This window comes from Pinus tabuliformis, chromosome J (genome assembly GCF_031772625.1).
Source record: "Pinus tabuliformis cultivar Carrire ecotype Pingquan chromosome J, CPIR1, whole genome shotgun sequence".
Taxonomy (NCBI): domain Eukaryota; kingdom Viridiplantae; phylum Streptophyta; class Pinopsida; order Pinales; family Pinaceae; genus Pinus; species Pinus tabuliformis.
The window spans coordinates 1085923732-1085949572 of record NC_142295.1 but is presented as its reverse complement, the minus strand read 5'-3'; positions in this window follow the sequence as shown (position 1 = coordinate 1085949572).

The window sequence follows — 25841 nt, the reverse complement described above, 5'->3', positions numbered from 1 at the left end:
GAAGGCAGAGTGGTCCAGCTCGTAGACCAGCTTTCATTCCCCGGTTCACACATAGCTACTAGTCAAATGCCATCCCTAACTGGTCTTTTTGCACAAGGAATGTCTCATCAATCTCCAGTTCGTCCACCTGATGAGTGTGAGTGATTTAGTGATTGTGACTGAAACCCAGGAGGCATGCGCCTTGGTCTGCTTTGGCAGGAAAACCCCAATTATAAGGTAGGTTTCTGCGTAGGAATATTACTAGTCTGACACACCCGTCCGTTTAGGAAAATGGGATTAGACTGGAATAGGATTCCCTCATCAAAGGTTAGGTGATTGGAACTTGAATCACCTTCGTCCATTTCGATGGATAGAGCCAAGGAAGCGTTTTGTCTGCAAATGCGGATGAAACAATCTTGCTAGTGCAAGAACTTCCGAATGGTTACCTGGAAGCTCTATTTCGTTATACCTGGGGGCATGCAAACATTTTTGCATGCAAGTGAAAAGCGACCATTTATTTTCTTAGTTTGTAGGCTCTTAACCCTTTAAACTCATAGGTTGGTCATTCCTAGCTTGCATAATGAAAGGCTCCAGAGTAAAGTTTCAAATGGGGCAAGCTCCTTAAAAAATGAACCTATCAATGAGACATCCTTATTATACGACTGACACGAGCAGTTTTACGTGAAGTTCAAGCTCATTAAAAAATAAACCTAGCAATGAGCATATGTTCCACCAGAGTTTAAGCTCATTAAAAAATGAACCCACCTTCGGTAAATAATCTTTGTGATCGCATAATTATCAGCTTTTGAACCTTGGTCGTGTTCGTACCATCACCTCCACTCTTTTTTAGCCGATCATACGCCTCCAATTGATTGTTTACCCCTTTTCAGGAACAGTTGCGACGAGTGATTCTATTAGCCATATTCTTTACACTGCCATGATTGAAAAGTTCCAAACCTTACCTGGAACCAACTGCTATCCAAAAACATCACTCGTTCCTCAAAAAATGAGTCTCCTTTAAGCTCTTTTCATCTGACTCGTAAAATATGAAAAGATTTCCGAGCAATTGGCCTCTCCAGCTCGTTAAAGTCATTGGAAGTGCCATCCCTCCTCTATATTTTAATTTTTTTTGGAACTGAGGGATCATTACACAAAAAGATCGAGCGTTTGTCTTGTTCGGCTCGTTAAAACTATCGAAAAGTCATCCCTTTCATATTGTTTTATACTTTTTTGGACTTAGGGGATTATATTATGAAAAAGGAATACTGGAGTTTCCTTTCCGTCTCTTTTCAGACTCTCTAAAATTGAAAAGGACCGAGTTATATTTGTCGTTAAACTCATTAAAACAATAGCGACAAACTTGTCCATGCAGACAAGAACGAGTTTCACTATCTCTAGGCTCATTAAAACATAGCGACAGGTTTGCCCAAAGGGAAAATGATAGAACAAGCATATGTTATCCTCCTCAAGCTTGACAAAAATAAAGAGGTAGTGGTTAGCAATGACTGGGGAAAAATTGGGAAGAAAACTTGAAGAAACTTTATTGGTAGCAGGTCGCTCTTGAACATGACACTTTCACTCCATCACCATGATTGATTCGGGTTGGGTTATTCCATTCACCGGTCATATCGCCATTGGTCCTCTGTACCATCCATTTTTTGGGTTAATGCTACCAATCCATTTCAGTGTCGCCGATATGTTAAAGAGAAGTCGCTTAGAGATTTCACCAACCCAGCTTATGTCTCATCCGCTGCAATACCTTCACACTTCATTCTTTCATGACCGCCACCCTGAGCCTTGTATCATCAGATCGTCTTCACCTCAACAAAATAATTTGCTCCGTTTCATGTCGTAGATGTGGGATTCATTAAGGCCCTCCTACGACAGGTCACTTCTTGTCGACATCAGCTCATTATCCAAGCAGCTGACTTAGGAACAACCCTTTCAGTACTTTGAAGCTTGCATGCCTCAATGGCAAGTTTCTCACTTCCGACGACAATGACCTTCGCCCGAGAGATTTTCCGTGGTGTTCGACATCGACTCATGTATTCACACCACGTGAATTGTACTATAGTACCTTGAGGGTCATTATCATTATCGGTGATTCTTCTCGTGCCTGTTAATAGCTTACATTATTGGCTGGTAATCAGGCGATGTCTTTCCATGTTCGACACCAGAACATCTTTTCACATGGATTGGCTTGTGCTTCGGGCGAAGATTGAATGAGTTTGAAGACTCTGGATCTAGTTTCATCCATCTGGGCTGCGATATATTCAAGAAAATAAAGACATCAAATGTACATCATAGCTGCATAGATAATCATCCAAGCTAAGGGATGATGGCTCTACCAGAATCATCAGTCTGCCACACAGACGGTTGTCTGTCCTATGTACATGAAAATGAATTTATAAAGCTGAGCATGGGAATGCCCGCCTCAGCTAGATCATGAAAATATTATGAAGATAATGTATTGTATTGTATCTTATTACAGGTCACCTTCCAGTTTGAAAAACCTTGGATCCTCATGATAAAGCATTTCACCCGACATCAAAAGATTTACGACCTCATGCTTTAGGGGGCAACTGTTATAGACATATTTGGGCACTGCAACCCCAATCTCATATGTCCATAAACCAAGGGCTTATAATCCCCTAAAAGTGTTGTTTCATACCCTAAAGGAACAAGGTCAGCTGATTACATCATCTCCCAGAAGTTATCCCTGAAAAACTACTCAGAACTGGTCAAAACTGAACCATACAGACTGCTTAGTGCTAAGGGTGTGATGCATCTCACCTGCCACATGCAAAAAGTGTGATGCATACTGGAAATCCCTTCTGTAGGGTGTGATGAGCGAGAGCAAACAAATGGCAGAAGTAGTTTGCTAGGTGGAAACTCAAAGAATCTTCTAGAAACTACTCATTGACACTTGCCTCTCTGAATTCGCCCAGGGATGAGTAAGAGATCATGAAATCTCCAAGTGGAACCAAGAACTATCAGTTAAATAACACTAATCAAAATCCCAGAAGCTGACTCACTCTCCTATAAACATCTATATATGGATCCCTCATCCTAGAGATCCAGAGGCTCGAATTTTGTATTTTGTAAGGAAGTGTTGTTGGTTTCTCTTTGAAGACATTGTATTGTTGGGTGATCCTGCTTTGTATGAGGTGAAGAGGGCTTTCATGCTGGGAGGATGATGCTGGATTAGACAGCTTGGTTGTAATCCTCTCTTCTACTACTTTTATCAATAAAGCTATTTGAGTTTTCCTCCATATGCTTGTATATCTTTGAATCTTGTATTTATATATGCATTTATATGGTTAATGTACATTTTATCCTACATTGCTTATGGTTATAGATCTCTATGCTTTGATGGTATTTTGCTGCTTTGACTCTACAGGTGTTCTTTGAACCGGGACAAGCGAGAAAGGAGTGGCGAAAGCTCTATCAAAGGAGAGAGGAAACAAGCAAGGAGACTAGCGAAAGATTGAGGTTGGTACTCTTTGCTTCTTTCTCATCTATCTCTCATAAAGGAAAACACAAGTAACTTTAGTTTGTTTGTTTCTAAGATAACTACCCATCTTAGTGGGATTAGCAGCTCTGAATGGACACTAGTTTTCCTGATAACAACATTCCACTTGCTGGTTTCTTCCTATAGGTTCAACACCCAACTGATAAACTTGAAGAGCTTCATCCCGCTCCCCATTTAAACCACTTTCATTATAGATAGGAGGATCATCAAATTTAACCAAATAAGAACTCTGGGGATTTATTTGCAACTTAATTATTTCTTCCTCCTCTCTACTGTTGAGTAGAAATTCTTGATGCATGCTTGAACTTTCCTCTATCTGAATACTCTCTTGATCTGCTTGAAAGGTTATTGAAGAATTTTCTACATCATTTTGAGAAAATGATAGTTCTTCACTTTCAGAGACTTGCTCATAACTCTGAATGCTTGATATATTTTCATCAAGATCATTATTTTCTTCAACAGGATCATCATGAGCTTTTAAAGTTTCTTTAGCATGATAATATTCACAACCTTCAAAAAGAAACTTATGTGGGTAATAAATTCTACAAGCATAATTGAATACTGAATGGAAATATTTCAAAGATGAAATGCTTGCAAAAGGCAGAGACTTGAACCAAGTCCTGGCTTCTTGATCCAAAGAAAACATAAACAGTTTCATCTTAACATCTTCATGAAAGATGCCTTGTTGCTCCATGCATTCATGAAACTCTTGGAGATGCTGAGCTGGATCTTCATATTCATTTCTACCGAATCTTGGAAGATACTCATTCCACACAGAAAATGCAAGCATATCATGAGGATAGCCAGTGATCCCAGTAAAATCAAATGGATCAAATTTATGGACTAAGAATGCAGGGAGAGCCATTAAAACCCAACAAAGAAAACTTCAAAATACAGTGGAGTCACCAATCAATGTGGTATGTAAAATCACAGGTGTGCATATACAACCAACTGCTGAAACTTGTCACCCTCAAGAATCAGCTTCAAACTTAATGAACCTATGGAAAAGTCTCCTTATTCTATTTCTTGGTAGACTGTGGTATTTGTTACAATGGAGTCGCCTTTTATTGCTTTTATTCAAACAACAAAATATCCCCTCCTCACTAAATAACCAGAGAAAAATATTGAAACCCAGGGAAAAGCCTTCTTGTCTTCTCTCCCTGGCAACGATGCCAATTAATGTTGTTCCTTAAGAAACCAATTTCTTGGCTATAGGGAAATTGTGCTTAAGACATTAATAAAGATTATTTACTGTCACTTATTTTTTATTAGATTACCAAATGAAGGACTTGGAAAACTTGGCCTTAGACTCTTAATACATGTATGATCAGAAATTCTCAGAATGCCATTTGCTACTAAATATAAATGATGAATGAGGAAAGTTTGAAAGGGAAGTTAAAGACAATATGTTGATCTCTCACAGGAACTATTATCTGTAACTTAGAGGAATTATGATCATGAGGAATAAATCATAGACAATATGCTGGTCTTTCACAGAAACTACTATCTATAACTTAGAAAGGAAATGAGGACTTTAAGTATAGGAGTGCTCTTTAAGGGATTTTACCTTGCAACTTCATTACTACACTTAAAAAGAAGAAAACATTGCATGACACATGATAGTAAAACTTACAAATTATATGTAACAACTCCTGGAAACTTCTAGTTGTTTTATTAATCAATGATGTTATCATAAATACAGTGGCCTCGTTCTCCAAAATTCCAACTCTTTCTTAGTAATTTTTTTCGCCTTTATACATTTCTGGAATAGTTATTGAAACTGTCAAACTACTAAACTGCTTTCTAACTATCTAAATTAAAAACTATTATAGAACTTTTCAGAGGTTTAAAGACACCTCAAGGAACATAACATAATAGAAAACAACTGAATTTTAAAGAAGACAATAATCGTTGACTTGCTCTGTTAATCCGTTGTCGAATGCCTTAATCTGCTTAAATCATAATGCTCTGTGTTAGATTTTATTTAAACTTGGGCTTATGCATATATCAAATGCCTTTTAATCAGCCAAAACACCAAAAAACCCAACCATTGCCTTTTCCTTTCAAATTTAGTTTTAACGCCAATTTTCCATTTACACAACAAAACTGATGCAAAACGCGTGAAGCAGAACTGAAAAGGAAACAATCTGATTTAATAAACTTATTGTTCAGTGCTGCATTGACTTTCCATTATAAATCACAATCGACGCTTATTAAACGGTGTATCAGATCCAGTCTTAACAATTCTGCGATATGGTGGACCCAACGGTAGTATAAAACATGTGACATAAAGTATCGGGTCCGACCATCTTAATCGCAAGCGGCCCTTTATGCACCTTTAAAAATATTGAACTTATATATAAACCCTTTGTCTCTACGCTTTCGAGGAAATTCCACTTAGTCAGTTGGGACATAGTGAAAAGGCCAAAGCTGGAAGGAGGTCTCCAGATTAGAGACCCTGGCCTGGCCAATATTGCCTTAGGTGGAAAAATCCTTTGGCAGATCTACTCCAACAAAAACCATCCAGTCAGCCAATTACTTCGGAACAAATACTTCAAAGGAGTCTCATTGAGAAATCTCCAAGTGGATAGTATTCCCAAAGGCACGCCATTGTGGAACTTATGTAGAAAAGGGCTTGCCACCTTCCAAAAATAGCTTTACAGAGTGCCTGGAAAAGGAGCAAATACTTTGATATGGCAAGACAAAATCATGGGCAATCCCCCTCTAAAACATTCAGTGGAATTAGCCGACCTTCATGACTGGCTCTCCCAGAATGGCCTGCTCAGTCTTGCCAACATTTCTGCCTGGGACAGACAAGGAAAATGGGAGGACTGGGTCCTCCCCAATCTGCCAGCACATTTACTTCACCAAAAGTACCTTCTCTTGGACAAGTTGAAGGGCTCGGCACCTGTTAACATACATGCCTCAGATCTTTGGAGGTGGGGGAAGACTGGAGTCTACACCCCTGCGCTTGGTTTTGCAGCCTTGCTTCCCACACAAAATCAAGCTCACAACCCTTCCATCTGGCAGCGTACATGGGACACATATGGAATCCCCAAGGTGAATTTTTTCACTTGGCTTCTCATTCATAGGAAAGTGTTGACAGGTGAGAATCTTTCCCACAGAGGCATAATAGGGCCGCATTGGTGCACCATGTGTAGATCCGCACCTAAAAACGTGGACCACCTCTTTGTAAGTTGTGCCTTTGCCCAAACGGTATGGGCCCTTGTCCTTCACGGCCTCAACGCACCCACCCCTCTCCAGGGTACAGTCGTGGACCTCTTCTCCACCTGGACCACAAGGTATCCTAGGACTCTCAGCGCACAATCACTGTGGAACCAGATCTGGCACTCCATCCCCAAGTTCATTTGCTAGAAATTCTGGCTCGCCCAAAATAACTGGATATTCAACAATGTAAAGTCCTCACCCTTGACAGTGGTGGCCAGAGCTAAGGCGTCCTTGATGGAAGCTCTTGAAAACTACCCCAACAAGTTAGATGACAATCTCATAACTGAGGAATGAAACTGGCTGGGAACCCTTCTCGTTCGGGACAGTAAAAAAGCACCTACCCGCCCCACATTCAACCCATGACTGGCGCATTAGAACAATAGATGCAGAGTTCCAAACCTGGTGGAGGAAGCAGGGAAAGGTAACAGTTTTCTTCGATGGCGCCTCTAAAGGCAATCCAGGGATCTCTGGTGTAGGAGGTGTGGTCTACTCTCAGGATGGCTCCCGAATAGACAGCTACAGTTGGGGACTAGGGCAGAACACAAACAACCAGGCAGAAATTCTCGGGCTTCTTAAAGGCTACCAGATCGCACAGGAACAGGGACACAAAGCTCTTCAGGTCTTCGGGGACTCAGAACTCTTGATAAAAACATTAAACTCAGAGGAGCATTTTAGCAATCCGGCTCTCAACAATACTCTCCAGAGGCTGCAGGGCCTGCTGGTTCATTTTACCTCCTCCTCCTTTTTTCACATCCTCCGCAGCTCAAACAAGGAAGCAAACATCAAAGCCAATGAGGGATGCAGGCTGGCTCAAGGTATTTTTTTTAAAAAACTCAGAAGAACCAGTGTGGACAGCCATACCATAGCTTAATCAGCACTGCATAGACCAAACTTCATAGATATCAAAAACAAAAAAGGAAAGGTTTCTTGGCATAATATGGATTTGTGTATTCATGCCTCCATGTAATGTCGGTTGATTAGGTTGCGGCCCAACCGTTTATATATCAATATATTAACCATTTTAGTTTAAAAAAAGAAGAAAATATAATGTAAGACGTGCTTTTTCCACTTTTAACACTGTATTGCAATCAACAGTCAGTGTTTTCCATATATACATATATTATGTCATTGATGTGACGGACTCGCTGCAGTCATGAAACATAATACATAAGCTTTCAGGTCCGGCTTACCCATATCACAATCGACGATCATTGAATGCACCAACCTCTATATTCATTGTTTTACGGACCCGTCGGGTTGTTAAATATAATGTCCGCCATCATTTATTGCAATCGGCAATATTTGAATACACCAACATACGTATTAATGCTTTACAGACCCGCCGGGATATTAAAACATAACATATATGTGCTTCGGGTCTGGCCTGTTAAGCGCTTATTTATGTTATAATCTTTTATGATAGAAACACATATAAAACATGTAACTGAACCCTTTTCTGCCTTTTCAAAGCTTTGCACAGTTTTCAAGAATCGCAATCGGCGATCGGCGATTCCTGTGGTAATAGTTCATGTAACTGCCCGCTGCACCTTTTGCGATTGCGATCTAATCGCATCATTAACACACACACACACACACACAGATATATATATGTATATAAGACCCGCTCCATATAACTATTATATTGCGATTTGACTTTATCACATAGGTCATTTCCTTTATACTTGTTCCTTTGCAATTTTGATATATTATAATCGAATAAGTATTACTGTTAGACTTTATGGAGTAGAAAGTATAAAGGGCTTCATTAATAATTTTATCACACATTGTGATAAAATTTATAAATAAGGCTAAAATCACAACATAAGCTACAACACAGCCTATTATTCCTCTCTTCATAGAAGACCTTAACCATCTCCGTCATATCAAATAAAGTCTTTCTGAAGGTCTTCTCATCTTCTATCATGATAGGTTCTCCTTCATGAGACATGATCTCTGGAGACTCAACTGCAACTTCTGTAATTTGAGGATCTACTGGTGTAGAAGACTTCGGAAACCTTGCTCTTCTTACCCTTGAGCCAACTATAGGGATTTCAACTAGTGTTCCTTCTCTTTTGATTTTTAACCTTGTAACCATGACATAAAATTTCAAAAAATTAAATCCTTCTTTCACAAAGAAAATCTAGTAAGAAAAAACTACTTCTCTGATACCAACTTGATCTTAAATGGAGCAGATTAGTAATGTTGTGCTAATTCCCCATTCAGAATAAAACACAAGATGATTATCATTTTCTTATCAAGTTCTTAAGGATTCAATACTTTTGCTTAATTAAGTCATTCCCATGAGATTTTCTTATGTAAATGTTATAAACAATTTAACATAAAAATATATGTTGAACAACAGCAAAATAATAGCAAAGAACATCAAAATACAACACACAACAAGAACATGATAAATGAGTTCACCTCTCCTGGGTTATGTCTCCTTCGTCCAGCTTCCAATGGCTTGGGCCTCTCTATTATGCTCAAATTACAACAAAAGTGTGTTTACAATGCTCAAATGCCTTTGAAACTTGTCTCAATGAGTTAAAAATCCTCAAAAATGGCTATCTAGCCTCTTTTTGCATCCAATTTGGATAAGAACTGAAGAAGTTATGACTTCTCCAAGTTCTTCCACTATTTGTTCCACAAAATGCTCTAAAACCGACCAAAACCCCCATTTCCGCTCCAAAATCGACTAATAGAGCAAGGAATTTGTCGTTCAGTGGTCTATATTATGTTGGCCTTATCGCAATTGAAATCGGTAAGTGTTGCGGGCTCTTAACACAACAAAACATTGTGATGTGGTATTGCGGACCTGACGAGATAATTAACTACAACATATAAAATTCTCGTGTCTAGAACCTCTCGCTCATCGCAATTGGTGAAGTTCAACACGGGGACACACTACGATAATATTAGCGGTATTGCGGACCCGTCGGGGTGTTAAATTGTGTCATATAAAATTCCTGCGTCCGGGGTGCTCATCACAATCGGAAATCGACTGCGGAGACATAACTAGTGCGATATGATGGACCCGCCAGGATACTAAATTGCAACACATAAAATCTTGTGTTCAGAAATCTATCGCAATCGGCACTTTATCAATGGTAAAAAATAATAACAGTGGGGTTTCAGTGCAATTTGCGAGGGCCGATTCTTAACCTGCACCTCTTTTTTTCCCAATATGTGATATGTGGAACCTAGTGGAAACCTGCCACTTGGCACTTCCCCATTCGTTGGGACCCTTGCCATGTCATCCAATCGTGCCACATAGACAAGTCAAACTTGAACTTTGACTTTCTCTATCTTCTGCATACGAACTCGAATTTAAGTGTCGTTCACACAGTTGGATTCATAATGACGAGCTCTTCAATCTGACGCTGAGTTTGACAAGATTATGACACTTTGATTTTCAAGCATAATTCTGAGCACCTGATCACAACCACGGTCCAAAAAGATTGTGTTTATGATTCCTTGGACATAGATTATTGTTAGTTGTCATATTTTACATTTTATTTTTGTAGCTTAGAAGTCAATTTAATGATTAGATCAGTGGTATTTCATGAATTAGATGTTATTTAAATTCAACTCATGTTTTCCATCATAAGTCATTTCATTTTTTTAATGATAAATGGATGCATGCATGTCATTGATTGTAGGGTTGGTTGACTTGTAGGGAAGGGCACCTTTACCACTTCCATCTTGATCTCCTTCATCCTCTCCTTCCACTTCCAAATTGTGTCCCAGAACCATATTTTATAAGAAATTCTGCCTAGTACACCGAGAGCACTCATCCTAGTGTAAAACAAGCCTCTGAGAGGTCATGAGCTTGGCTAGGTGCTCAAACCAACCTCCCTCCATTTGATTCAACTTCCATCCACCTCTACATATCCCCAAGATAACATTTTCACCTTCAAAAACCACTTAGATGTCCTCCTATAGCATTACAGGCATCCTATAGCAATCACATGTAACAAACATGTAGCAGCACTTCCCTTCATTAGTTTTGATCCCCACTGCAACTTTGACTTAGTCTAGATGCATAATGACCCCCAACTATGATTTTATGATCAAGGAAAGCTCCTAGGCCACTCCAACCCTTCCTTTTCTTCACTGCAAAAACAAAGTAGAGTTAGTTTCTTTATCATGCAAGTAGGTTACTGATTTATAAGCAAGTGTGAACTAGGTAGATGGTACATGCAATTCTGATTGGTAGTTTGATGAATTATGCAAGATAAATTAGCTTCCTTTTTGCAAGTAGATGTGGTAGTTTGATGAATTCTACAAGATAAAATAGCTTTCTTTCTGCAAGTAGATTAGCCTTTGTCCTTTCATGAATTGATTAGTTAGCATTTACAAGTTGAGTCAATGGCATTTATACTTTCATAGCTATAACCAATTTCCAATTGTACTTTTATCAACAAGCTTTCATTCTAATTCAGTAGGAGGAAGGGTCTATGAGAACTTTTGATCTAATGTCATAAATTAGGGTGGCATGAGTGGAATCATATCTGCTATGCATATAGCACTATCACCTTGAAGTTTTTACAAACCCCGAGTTGATAATTTGAGCTGAAGATCCCTTGGGAGTTGCAACATTATTGGTGCAATACCAAGGCTCACCATGTTGAAATAGAAAGACATTCCATAGGAGTTAAGGATATATAATGTATATTTACTAGTAACCTAAATAGAGAAAGGAATTTTGGTCACAGTTGAAAGGTTTGAGAATAACCTCAAATTTCCAGAGAAGCATTGTGGTAGGAAATTTTAATACCACTTTGAGAATTTCAAAGAAAAAAGGTGGAAGTATAGTTATAGACCCATTCAAAGAAGAAATGGAGGACCTTATCTCGGAATGGGATCTAGTGGATGTGAAACCCACTTCCTAGAAATACACCTGGACAAACAAAATATTTGGAATAAATTTTATAGCAGCATGTCTAGATCATTTTTTGGTCCATACTGATTGGTATTTAGAAGGTAAACATATATATTCTTATATCCTACCTCACATATTTTTAAAACATAATCCTACCCATACCTTTTAGATTCAATCCAATTTGGCTACAGGAGGAAGAGGCTTCCATGTTAATTCAAAGAATTTGGGGATAATATATTGAGGGTTCTCCAGCTTATATCTTGGAAGAAAAATTAAGAAGGGTCAAAATGGTACTAAAAGAGTGTTCAAAAGCATCATACATGAACTTGACCATGAGGAAAAGGTAAATACAAAACTAGTTGGAACATCTCCAATGGGAAATGGAAGCGTGAGAGATATCCAAAGAAAATTATGACAAGGAAAGAAAGTTGAGAAAATAATTATACATACAAATAGATAACAAGAGGAGGAGTGGTGACTAAAGTCAAGACAAATGGCATCAAGTGGGTGATTGTAACACAAAAATATTTCAGAGAAAAGACAAGATCATGAGTTAGATCAATAATGTCAAAAAAATTATAACTGTGAGAGGGAAAAGAGTTTCATCCTTTCAAGAATTTAAACAAGTAACATTTGAAATATGATTCCAAAAGAGAGTAAACCTTCAAGATTCTCTCAATTTCATCCAATTTACAAAAGATTCTGGTGGTTGTTGAAATATGACCTTCTAAAAATGATTAATTGGAAAAGAAAGAAGGATAGTATTGGGGGAGGTATGAACTCCTCCTTTCTAGCCCTAATTCCAAAACAGAGTAAACCTTCAATCTTCTCTCGGTTTAGTCCAATTTCCTTGTGCAATGATTCTTATAATATTTTAAGATTCTAGCCAATAGACTGATTTTTTTTTTGGGAAAGATAATTTCTGAAAATTAGGAAAGATTCATGAAGGGAAGACAAATTGTGGACAATATAATTCTGGTCCAAGAAGCCATCCATATAAGTAAAATTGAAGGAAATAAAGGACTGGTTGTCAAACTAGATTTTGCAAATGCATTTGATAGGTTCAGTCATCTTTTATATTCAAAGTCATGGAGAATTTTGGATTTAGTAGGGACATTATTAGATGGATTAAGTTATGAATTGGACACCCTTGGATATGTCCATTGGTAAATGTCACTCTGTACGGTTTTTTGAGGTATCCATAGGCTTAAGGAAAGTATGTCTACTTTCCCCTATATTATATATTATAATGGAAAAGCCATTAAATAGAAGATTGAAAATTGAAAGAATGGAAGGTCGTCTAGAAGGTATATAGATATCCAGAAATGTCAAGGCTCTAACCCATTTACAGTTTTCCGATGATACCTTAATGATGGGGGGAGCTTCAAGAATCATAGAAAAAATATTTAAAGTTGTGTTGGATATCTTCCAAAAATCTTTAGGAGAAGAGGTAAATAAAAAAAATAAAATTTATGGTTGGAACTACAATTCATTTTATTAAACAAATCTCTACCATTTTTTACTTTCCTTACTCAGCAAAATAATGCTCCTTTAAATATCTCGGTACTCCAATAGCATTTGGTACCACTCCTATGAAAGAATGGGACAACATTCTTTTGAAGATTCAAAAGAAGTTAGAGATGAGGGGATCAAGATGGCTAAATCTAACAGGGAGATTTATTCTAATAAAATATGTCATTTCATCCCTTCCAATATTCCAATGTTGAAGACTATTAGCTCTAGATGGAATCATAAATCAAATAGGAAAATTGATAAGAAAGTTTTATGGCAAGGGAGAAAACAAATCGATAAAAATTTCCATATGGTTAGTTGGAATGTGATAAGGGTGCCAAAAGAAAATGGGGGGCTTAAGATATGAGATCCTTTCTGAATGACTCTTTCTCTAAGAGAAAAAATTGTATAGAGTTTGATATAAAAACAAAAAACTTAGTGGAAAATAGCTCTAATCCAAAAATACTTCAATAGGTTTGTTTTGAACAATGTGGAAAATTTAAAGTGGAAGCAAAATGGTTCACCCATTTGGAAACTATGCAAGACGATGGATCCCTTAATTATAGAAATATAGGGTGGAGAGTGAGGAATGGGAAAAATATTAATTTGAGTGTAATTCGAAATAAATATGGGGAATCTCTTCTCCTCCCAACCATTTACAAAAGAATTTGAAATTGGTTAGGATCGAGGGGAAAGCAAATGCTCCATGATCTATTGATATGGGATAACGACTCTAGGATCTAGAAAGGATGGGACATTTTTGTTTTTCCCTTAGCGCTCATTGAATAAAAGATAACCTTCCTTAAAACACTAAAAGGTATAGCCCCCACTACTATCCACGAGCTAGATTATAGAGAATAGAAAGAGCGCCATAATGGATATTTCGTAAAGCAAGGTTACAAAAATATTCTCCTCGGTGAAAGTATCCCACCAATCTCAAAACTTTGGAACAATGTTTGGAATTAAAATGGTCTTCCTAAAGTAAAACATCTATTACTGGCAAGTCATTCATGGAAAAAATTTAATTGATGAAAATTTAAGGAAAAGAGGAATACAGGGTCTTAATTGGTGTGTTCTATGTAGGTGATTAAAGGAATCTTCTAGACATTTGTTTTTTGAATGCTCTTTTTCCTAGCTAACATGGAAATTAGCTTTTGAACATGTCTATATAATTAATTAGATTCTTGATAGCTAGAGGAAGATGTTGTAAGGCTGGAAAAAAAAAATTGAGCACCCTTCAATCTAAAATTATTGGAAAGTGTTTTTGGGCAACCCTTCCAAAGTATTTATGCTAAAAAATATGGCTAGCTAGGAATCAGGCCATTTTAAAATAAAAACAAATCCCCATGAAGTAGCCACTTAGGAATTATTTTTACTATTAGAAACCTTATCAATGAAGGTAGTCCAGGATCTTGAAGGCACAACATGGACTGATAAACAACAAAGATGGCTTAGAAACTTCAAAAAGAAGCAAAGATTTGCGTCAACTCTCTCTGGGAAACCTAAAATAGTTAGCAGGTGGAAGCTATGTTTGGATGCTAATGATTTTGAAGGTTCGAAGCAGAATCATCAAAGTTTGATCTTCTTTTTTTATGGTGCTTATAAAGGAAATCCAAGGGTGGAAATGGGAGGGGTCATAGTTTTCCCAGAAAAACTAGAAGAATTAAGGTATGCTTGGAATATAGGGATTGCCACAAACAATCAGGAAGAGAAATTAGCATTATGCATGGGACTCATTCTTGTGCATAAAATAAACTATAATAAAATAACAGTAATTCGGGACTCTCAGATAACTATAGGAAATATTTAAATGAGCTAGTAGAATAAAAAAACAAAAATAAGGAAATTAATTCATCACATTCTCTCCCCATGCGAACTCTTTAAAACTATGGAATTCTACCACTTCCTAAGGAGTAAAAATACAAAGGTAGATATATCAGCAAATCTGGGAGTTCATTTAGAATGTGGAGAACTAAATGTAGGAGAAGATACACATTTTTCCTCCTTGAAAAGCATGAAAGGGGGCAAGAAAGGAATGGTTTGAGAAACATAGACTTGAATTATGAATTTTCAAAAGGTGGACAAGAGGAGATCAATGGAAGCAAGGTTAATATGGAGGAGAAGAAACGGGGAGGTCATGTAATCAACAACAAACAATTTTAAGGAATCCAGTTGTAGGAAACCTGATGGGAACGGGTCCCCTAGGGGTCAATTTTGGGGTTAAAAACCCAAGTTTTGGGGCAGAAGGCCCGAATTTTGTATAAAGAAATGCAAAATCTCCGCATTTTGTGGTCATGGAGCGCGAATATATCAAGATCCAAAAAGGGTATTCCACCCTTAGTCTAGATAGGTTGTGTCGACTTGATGAGGTCCGCCCTTGGTCCACGGACCATGGTATTGTATAAAAAGGAGGTCTTAGAGGAGTCTAAGGGAGTAAGTTTTAGAAATGTTCAAGTGCTTGATGAGTCTGTGAAGAGCTAAGAGTGAGAGTCTTAGCGTAGGAAGAGGCTCTGCAGCTGAGTGCACAGAGGCCTAGGGTAGAAGTTCGCAGCTGAGTGCATGGACCCCTGCAGCTGTGTGTGCAGGGCAGATAGAGTTTGTATTGAAAATATGAATCATCAATAAAGAGAAGTATTCTGAAATTACTGTGTATTTTTCCTCTGTGGATTGCATGTGATTATGTTATGTTAAGTTTTGGGTTTATGTTATAATGCTAATTTGATGCGCGAATGTATATGTTTCTATATGTTATATGAACGTAAATAAGGATATATGCTTACATGAAGATAATCTTAATTGCATGGTAAAATTGGCGAACACTTAGGATAATTCAGGAAATTATACAATAACGCAGTAACAAAGGCGTGTAAGTACCTGAGCCACTGGTTAGGGTTGCACGAAGGATGATCGTATACCTTTGCAGAGGTTCTAAGAGATGGAAGAGGAAGCACATCGATAAGCCCTAAAGGCTTATCGATTTGCGCGAAGGAAGGGGTTAAGGTATAAAATCAACATCACAACCATCTCAGGGTGTAGGAACTTAGTTCCTGCATCCCCCCATACTGCTTCGGGTGAGACTTCAGCCCGTGCTCCGCGATTGATGCCGAAAGGGCCAATAGGGTAGGGATTTTCTTGGCTGACTAACACTGAACTTGTGTTAGGGCCCATCAAGCCAACAAATGGTTATGTTGCCAGGACCGGGATCTTCATAATGAAATGTGTGATGTCGCATCATTGGAATCCAACTAAGAAGGAGATTGAAGACTGGTTGGATAGGAATATCCATGAATTCACAGAGCAACAAAACAGGAATCCGTGATTGACAAAGGAACAATGGTTGGACAGATATATGTACACAGAAATTCATGAATTCTTCTTATGTTCTTTCTCGGTTGAATTATACGAGTGGATTGCGAAGTTAGCAGATGGTCAGGGAAGGTGGAGGCTTGACAATCCGATTTTCTGGACCCTAGAGCTAGTGCGGAGGTTGGAAGCCTCTGAAGATAAGATTGCGTGTGTTGTCGATCACTGGCTCAACCATATCATAGGAGTGTTTGTGACAGAGTTCGTGGTTGATACTTCGGTTAGCTACAGCGAAGTAGAGCGCCGCTTCTTCAAAGGGCCACGAGGTAAGTATTTGAAATCACTAAATACTTGGATTAAGATGCTCTTGTGTGAAAAGTGGGTCATGCAGTTACCTTGATGTTTGGAGCTACATGAAGTGGAAGGTATTTCAGGGACGGAGGAAGAAAAGGTCCATAGTATAGTCCGTTGATTGAACCTCCCTTCAGTGACGATGAAGGAGTAGCGCAGGCTTCCCCGCTAAGCGCTATTCAATTGATAAGACAAGGGTTCCTATGAATACCTACACCGCCTCCATCCTCATCCCATCCATCCACACCGCCCCCATCCTCACCTCCACCACTTACCCCATCACCCACACCACTGCCACCTCCACCATTGTTCAACATGGCGAACTCCGTAAAGCTACCTGTATTCAAGGGCATAGGAAATGAAGATCCAGACCAGTTTTGGTTTATCACAAAGGCTATATGGGAAGCTCAGGGTATCATGGACGATCAAATGAAGAAAGAAACACTAGTTAGTTCTTTGCAGGACTGCGCACTAACATGGTACATTAAGTACAATACTGATAACCCAACGTCCACGTTGGCAGATATCCAGACTGCGCTAAATAGGGAATTCAGTAGACCTAAGTCTCAAGTGCAATCCATTGTAGGATTCAAGGAGATCATGATGAAGCCTGGGAAGATGCCCTGGGATTTGGACCAAATATTAAAGTGTATGATCCGTGAAGCCAACATGAACCTAACTGATGGGCAGCACTGCGAATGGTTCGTGGCCTCGCTCCTGCCCCACCTAAGGGTTGCACTATCACAACAGAAGATCGGGACCCAGACAGAAGCTTTTGAAATCACGATGAGACTGCATGAGACACCAATGCAGTATGCTAATCTAGGGTTCAGCAGATTCACGCACAGTTGCAGAACCTTTGCCTCGAAATGCAAAGTTTGAAGAAAGACAGAATAACTCGACCGGAGGTGCGTGAAGAAGTTTGGTGCCTGAAATGCAAAGGTCAGGGGCATGACAAGGATCATTGTCTCGTCTTTGCGAACTATGTTGTTGCAGGGGGACCAATGCCTCTAAGGCCAGAGGCTACAGCAAGACCAAGTACAGGGCCCGCGCTATGGTGTGCTATATGCTAGGTAGTTGGGAAACATGCGACTGGCAATTGCCATTTGCTGCAAAAATTCGTACAGACACCACAATAGCTCTTCTACAATTTTTGTGAATCAATAGATCATGACGAGTGCAATTTTCGTAGTTATGAATTAATGAAGGACAAGACACCTGCATATAGGGTGTAGTCAGAAACACGACCTCCAGACCAAGGCGCTAGGGGAGCACGAGGTGAGTATCAGGGGCACTATCGGGGCCAAGGAGGAGGGGGGCATGGTAGAGGCCGAGGGCGGCTTATTTGTTACAATTGTGGAGGACAAGGACACTACGCGAGAGACTACCTGAATCTGACACAACTGTCATGCCGCTATTGTACTCAGTTTGACCATGCAACTGAGGATTGCCCTATATTGTTGGCTAAGATTCGCGAAAAGGGGGTGCAGCCTCTGCAGTCAACACAGAACCTCCAGATGATGAGGGCTAAGCCTCGTGAGGAAGACCCTAAGGTAAACATTATGCTACAGAGTGGAATGACGACTGGTAAGGATAAAGGGAAGCAGCCTGCAGAAGGTGAGTGGGTCCGCAAAGCACCAAAAAAGGAGACTGGGTTTGATCTGGAGCGCACAAAAGAAACCTTTATGGAAGCAAAGAAAAGCTTCACTAAGGCCTCTACCTCAAGAAGTCAGGAGAAACCGGTTGAAGAAATGGACCCATCCATGATGACCACGTTCTTAGAGACTTGCATGAAACTACTTCGCCACAGTAAGGTTGTGAAGGGACTGCAAGAACTGATCAATCGGTGTGCTGGAAAGGACAATGCTATTGGCGAACTGCGTGTAGTTAGAAATCTTGGTAAGCATAAGGCAAGGACTGGATGTGAGATGAGAATCACCGTGTAGATAGGGGAATACGAAATTGACCAAATTATCTTGGTTCTGGGGTTCGACGCGAATATTTTGCCAAAAAAAACATGGGAAAGAATGGGGAGACCTGCGCTCTAGTGGTCTCTAATCCAGTTAAGAATGGAAAATCAACAAAAAATCATACCAATGGGGAGCCTACAAGGGGTAATAGTTGACATCGAAGGCGCAAGCGCCCTGGCGGATTTTGAGGTGATAGAGATTGTGGATGATAACAATCCCTACCATGTACTCCTTGGGATCGATTGGGCTACTGACATGAATGGTGTAATCAACTTGAAGAAGCGAAAGATGATATTTGAAAATAAATCACTCGGTATAGTGGTGCCACTGGATCCTGTAAAAGGACCACGCTATACGGAACCTGTCCGCGATTGTGAAAGTGATGACGATTTGGACCAGATTTACAAGATAACGGCACGAGACCAGGATTGGGTGAATCTGATAGCAGATGGATGTATTGCACGACACTGTGATAGCTCTTGCACATCAGATTCAGACGAAGAACTAGAGCACTAACAAAACTGGATGCATGAAGTATCTACGTTGCGCTATAATATGATGACCAAGTCGTTGCGCTGCATATCATCGGATGTAAGGAATCTACCTCACTATGATGGGCTAACTGACGTTGATCACTTCTTGGATGCATTCAAAAGAGAAGCACCTGAGAAGCATCACTTCCAGGCATTAGATTGGGCGTTGTGCGCTACACCTGCAAGATGGTGGGGTATGCACAAGGGTAGTTTCGATGATTGGCTCGCATATAGGAGGAGGATGAGGATATGCTTTGGCCACCTGAAGGTACAAACAACATAAAAGTATGATGCGAGGAATGATATACGCGATCATTTGGCCAAATGGACTGAAGTATATGGAGCGAAGCCTCAACCGTAGTTGGTCCATCTATTTTTTCATACCTTGGAGGTTATACCAATGAATTGGTACTTGGAGACAGAACTCTGTCATGGCACTGAAGAATGGGATATTTTACGCCAAGGATTTTTTATGACATTCAGTTTTGAGAATGGATTTGAGTCCATCGATGAAGCGTTGCAGGAGGTTAAGACAGCCATATTTAGGATACCGCAGGATCCTCTAGACCTAATTCAACCTGATTGGACTACCCAGCTGAGCCATGCAATGGAATGTTACAATGTAACCGCAGAACAAGAAGACGAAGACCCAATGAAGGTTAATGTCTCAGAGACTGAAGGTCACCGTGAAGTTGAAGGACCATAGCTAGAGAAACCAAAAATAACTGAGCCACTGAAGACCAAGTAGGTGAAAATTGGCATGGAGGTAGAATCGAAGTTTGCAAATATTGGGGACTATTGGGACAACGCAACAGTAGATAAGGTCGCCGAACTGCTCTACAAATATTGGGACTTATTCCCCATGAAGTTTTCTAATCTGAAAGGGATAATAGGAGACCTGGGTGTCATGATGATCACCCTAAAGCCGGATGGGAAACCTGTGAAGCAAAGACCGTATCGCCTCAACCCGAAGTATAAGGAAAGGGTCTGCGTTGAGTTAGATAAGATGATCACGGCGGGCATCATCTAACCGGTGGAAGAATCTGATTGGGTAAGCCCAATAGTGGTTCAGGAAAAGAAACAGAAGGAAGAAATAAGGATATGTGTAGATCTCAGGAAATTGAATGACGCTTGTGTGCATGATCCTTTCTCGACCCCATTCACTGATGAGGTCCTGGATAATGTAGGCGACCAAGAAGCATACTCTTTCATTGATGGGTTCTCTGGGTACCATCAGATCAAAATCGCGCCTGAGGATAGAAGCAAGACGACCTTCACGACTGAATGGGGATGTTTTCAGTACACCGTAATGCCTTTTGGGCTGAAGAATGCACCAGTGATCTTTTCGCGCGTAGTCATTGTGGCATTCAAAGACTTCATTCATAAATTTCTGGAGGTATACTTTGACGATTGGATAGTGTTTGGATTGGTCAAGCGCCATGTGGCAAGTCTGCGCTTGATGCTAGATACATGTAGGAGATACCAGATCATGCTCAATCTGAAGAAGTGTCTGTTTTGTGTCCCTTTTGGGATCTTGCTGGGTCATGTGGTATGTAGACAAGGATTGATGGTAGACCCCGTGAAGATCGCAGTGATAATCAACTTGGAGGTGCCGAGGAGTGTGAAATAGCTACGCAAAACTCTAGGGCATAGCAGATACTATAGGAATTTGATCAAGAGCTATGCCCAGATCACCACGCCTATGGAGAAATTGTTGAAAAAGGATGCTACGTTCTGTTGGAATGATGAATGTCAAAAGAGCTTGGATGTGCTGAAAGAGAAAATGGTCACTGCATCGATCCTAGTCTTCCCAAATTGGAAGAAGGAATTTCATGTGCACGTGGACGCATCATGTATTGCGCTGGGGGCCGTACTGACACAAGCCGGTGAGGGAGAACTGGATCATCCTATAGCATTCGCAAGTAGGAAGTTGTCTAAAGCAGAGAAAAATTATTCCACGACAGAGTGTGAAGGATTAGCTATGGTGTATGCACTCCAGAAGTTCAGGCACTATTTGTTGGGTGGACACTTTAAGATGTATACGGATCATTCCATGTTGAAGCACCTAGTCAATAAGCCTGTGTTGGGGGGGGGGGGGGGAGGGGGGGAAATATGTAGGTGGTTGTTGTTGTTCCAAGAGTATGACTTTGAGGTTATTGTGAAGCTAGGACGACTGAATGTGGGACCTGATCATCTGTCGTGCATTGAAACTGGAGAGGAACCTACTAATTTAGAGGAAGGATTGCTTGATGCCCAGCTCTTTGCAGTGCATGTCGTGGACAGTCACTTTGAAGATATTATCAACTTCCTGACGACAGGATCGGTTCCGGAAGGTTATATAATTCGACAGAAGAAGGAACTGGTAATGCGCGCGACTGAATTTTCTATTATTACAGGGCACTTGTACAAAATGGGGTCAGACGAAATATTGCAATGTTATGTGCTTAACTTTGGATGAAGCAGCATCGTCCCTGAGGCTCATGGAGGAGCTGCGGGAGGACATTATGTAGGGAAAGCAACAATACAGAAAATTCTATGCGCTAGGTTATGGTGGCCAACCATGCATAAGGATTAGAAAGCATATAGTAGGGCATGTGATGCATGTCAATGAACTGGCAGGTCGCCGCGGAGAGATGAGCTGCCTCCGATGCTGCAGATGACATTACAACCATTCAAAAAATTGGCAATTGACTTTTTGGACCAATTCAGCCTCAAGGAAAGAAGACGGGTGCGCGATACATCATCACTGCGACTGAGTATTGGACCAGATGGGCGGAGGCACAGCCTATGAAGGACTGCACAAGCACGACAACATTTTTTTTTATTTTTGAGTATGTCCTGACAAGGTTCGGATGTCCAAAGATCTTGATGAGCAATCACGGTACGTACTTTATTAACGAAACAATCAACGCGTTGACAGAGGAATTTCAGGTGTATCATTAGAAAAGTATGCCTTATCATCTGTAGGTTAATGGGATGGTGGAAGCATTCAATAATATACTAGAGAGCGTGCTGATGAAGGTCTGCAATTCTCAGAGAAATGATTGGGATGTGCGTGTACCTGCGGTTCTATGGGGCTAAAGAACGACTTGCAAGAAGCTGACTGGAGAAACACCTTTCAGACTCGTGTACAGCGTAGAAGCTGTGATGCCAATGGAATACATTGTACCTAGTCTGTGCATAATGTCACTCACAGGAATGGTGGATTGTGGAGCCCTGGAAGAGAGGCTCGTGCAACTAACGGATCTTGACGAGGACCGATTTCTCGCTGGATTTCATCAACAAGTTCAAAAGGAGCGCGAAAAGGCATGGCATGATCAGCACATAAAACTGCGCACCTTCAAGGTAAATGATATGGTCTTGTTATATGACAACAAATTTGATAAATTTCCAGGGAAATTTAGGATGCACTAGCTAGGGCCATATGTCATCAAGGAGATTACCGATGGTGGAGCAGTTCAGCTGGTCAAATTGAATGGAGAACCCTTCCCAGGGAAGGTGAATGGCAGCCGATTGAAGCCATACACCAGTGATCCAGCTAGGTGACTATATGAGGGAAGCACAATCTTAGCGCTCCAGGAAGCTGAAAGGAAGCACGGGACTATAAACTACACTGCCCAGGTCGGAGAGTTGCGTGATCGGGGAACTGCGCAGAACGAAGAAATGTCACAGAGCCCACAGCAATGCGCAGGCAGCTGCACTACCAAAGGAAACATTGCGTAGGATAGCTAGAAAGTGACCATTAAAATCATTTTTCATGATTCGACAATGAAAAGATGAACAAATGAAGCAGGGGGCGGAATTTAAGTTGGAATTTATGGACCAGATCTTTGAAAATCTACCACCAATCTAGCATTAATGAACCGATTGTGGGGGGAACGGTCGGATTTGAATTCGAAAATGCCTATAAATTACAAAGGGTTGCCCAACGGAAAACACTTGGCATTTTGAGAATTGAGGTGTTGAGCTCTCAAGCACACATGAACCATGAAAAATTTGAAGTTTTGATAGCAAGTTCAGTGTTTGAGACATTGCCAAAGGAGACACAGGAGTTTTTGCATAGCATCATGTCGACGTCGGCTGAGACTGTAAATGTTGGGGAAGCAATGATAGCCGAAGGAGCTGTTCTAGGGGTAGCCATGGTAGCCGAGGGAGCTGCCCTGAAGGTTGTAACTGTGGAAGTACCAGCTGAAGTATGTAAGTCACCACGGTCACACAGGCCGAGGCATACCCCAACCAAGGAGGGTTCGAAGAATAAGAAAGGCAAGCAGGCCGTAACACTGCAGCCGGTGCACGCATCACCTAGAAAGCACCCACAGAAGGATAAGCCCACCACGCAGGAAAAGGGCAAGGTGATTGACTTAGAGCCGACAGAAGAGGTCAAAGAAATCCCCATGGATGATGAGGATATTGTGATGGAAACCGAGGATGTTGAGGTTGAGGGGTCTGACCCCATTTCTAAGCTACCTGAGTACATTACTCCACGCAGGGGTAAAACAAAGGTGTCGAAGGATATTGATGAGAGTAAGGTCACCCTGCACACACCCCTACTACCAAAGCAAATTGTCTTTGAGGGATTACGCTTGGGGCATGTCCCCCTTTTAAAATTGGAAGACTGGGATTTAGCTAACACAGAGCGTTTCCCTCATTTAGCGACAGACCAACTTATGCACTGTGTCTTCCATAAAAACATTGGAGTGACCGCTTTGGAGCCGAGGAAGTGGCTGAAAGGTGTGGACAATGTAGGCCTTCTAAACTTGCTGTGGGTGCCGCATTACAACTGCACTCCCATCACGATGATCGTGATCAAGCAGTTGTTGTGCTTAGTGCACGATGGATGTCTATGGCTGGAGGAGCCGGTACCCATCACTAACATGTTGATCCATAAGGTCACTCGGTTGCCGCACTTAGGAGAAAATATGGCCATGGTGTTTGGCGGAAAGTTCGGCAAGCATGCCCTTGTTGAGGCGATGAAGGAAAAATTCAAGCTAGTAAAGAAGCCACGCGGCTATGCCATCACGAGTATCTGTGACCCTACGGTCAAAGTGGCAACACAAATCTTGGCAGGAAAGGTCATGAGGAAGTGTCACGCAGATGAAGTGTCAGCACCAGTGATAGCCTTGGTGGCCTAGTACGCGGAGGGCGTACAGTTTAACTTTACGCACTACCTCTGCGGTGAGTTCCTCGCGAACTGCCATGAGGTGCAGGATCATAGTAAGACATTCCACTATGCATGGCTACTGTTGTCCATAGTGCTGGTTGCATGGGAGCTACCCGAGGATAGCCAGTTTCCTCCAGTCACGCCAGACCTATTGGAAGTAGCGAAGTTCACTTCACTATGGGCTATGAAGGATCCTCAGCGGATCAAGGACAACAAGATCTTTTGGATCTTGATGGAGATGAGCATCCATATGGCCATCAATTGCAAGCCGCGGTTGTCACCAACAAATTTTGATAAGCTGTAGGAGTACGTGGAATTCAAGGCCGACTTCCACCATGTCTCAATACGTGCACGAAAGGACCCTGAATAGAAGTGGCATGACCTACCATACTTGGCCATAGATGATGTGATTGCAGCGGTCCTCGACCGCTGGCCAATAGATTGGCACACTGCCATGGACTTGACAGTGGGATCTAGCAAGTCTGCCACATAGCGAAAGAAGGAAGAAGCTAAGCTAAAGATGGAACAGTTGGATGTGAAGAAAAGAAAGGAGGTCGTGGATAAGTCCAAGGCAGAGCGCGTTATCGTGAAGCAAACAGGTGGGCAAGCGAAGGAAGAGGAGCGCGGCTCTAACCGGAATCAGAAGTTGCCTTCCACGGAGCCAGAAGAGGAGGACGAACAAACGGAGCAGGAAGGCACGGACCTGGAGATGACTCTGTTCCGCACCAAGTGCACAAAAGATCCAGAGAAAGTAGGGCTGCAGAAAAATTCCAAGGCTAGCAAGACGTCTCTCAACCCAATCACCCTAACGGAGAGGGACTTGAATGAAATAGGTGATATGGTGAGGGATGCCACCGCGGAACTACTGGAGGAGTTCGAGCAGCAACAAAAATAGGCTTTGGGTGCTATCTCCATTGGTTTGCATGAGCTGCAGATGCACGCATCACAGGTACATACCGACGCGACGTTAACTAGTTTGGCACTCGGCACCTTCGAAGCCACAGAGATGATGCGCACATGGGATCCCCGAGCAATAGTGCTACCGAATGGAGTGCTGACTACAGAGATAGAAGCTGACAGGTCCGCTGTTATCACCCTTGAGGGAGTTTGACTTAACTTGGTCGCACTTCCTAGTGAGGCACTTCACCTTTTGTAGGATGGTGTGATCGCAGAACTACGGGCTCACAAACAGCGCACATTATAGGTCATCAGTGAGACGAAGATCAACAATGCCTAGATGGTTGTACAACAAGACTTTGCCATTGACCTCGTGAAAGACCTTATGGACAAGAGTCAGTGCATGGCTAAGGTCATGGCTGAGGCATGCAGATCTGTCTCGGAGCTGGACATTCCCGAGGCTGAGCTAGTAGATGTGCGAGTTTGGAAGCTC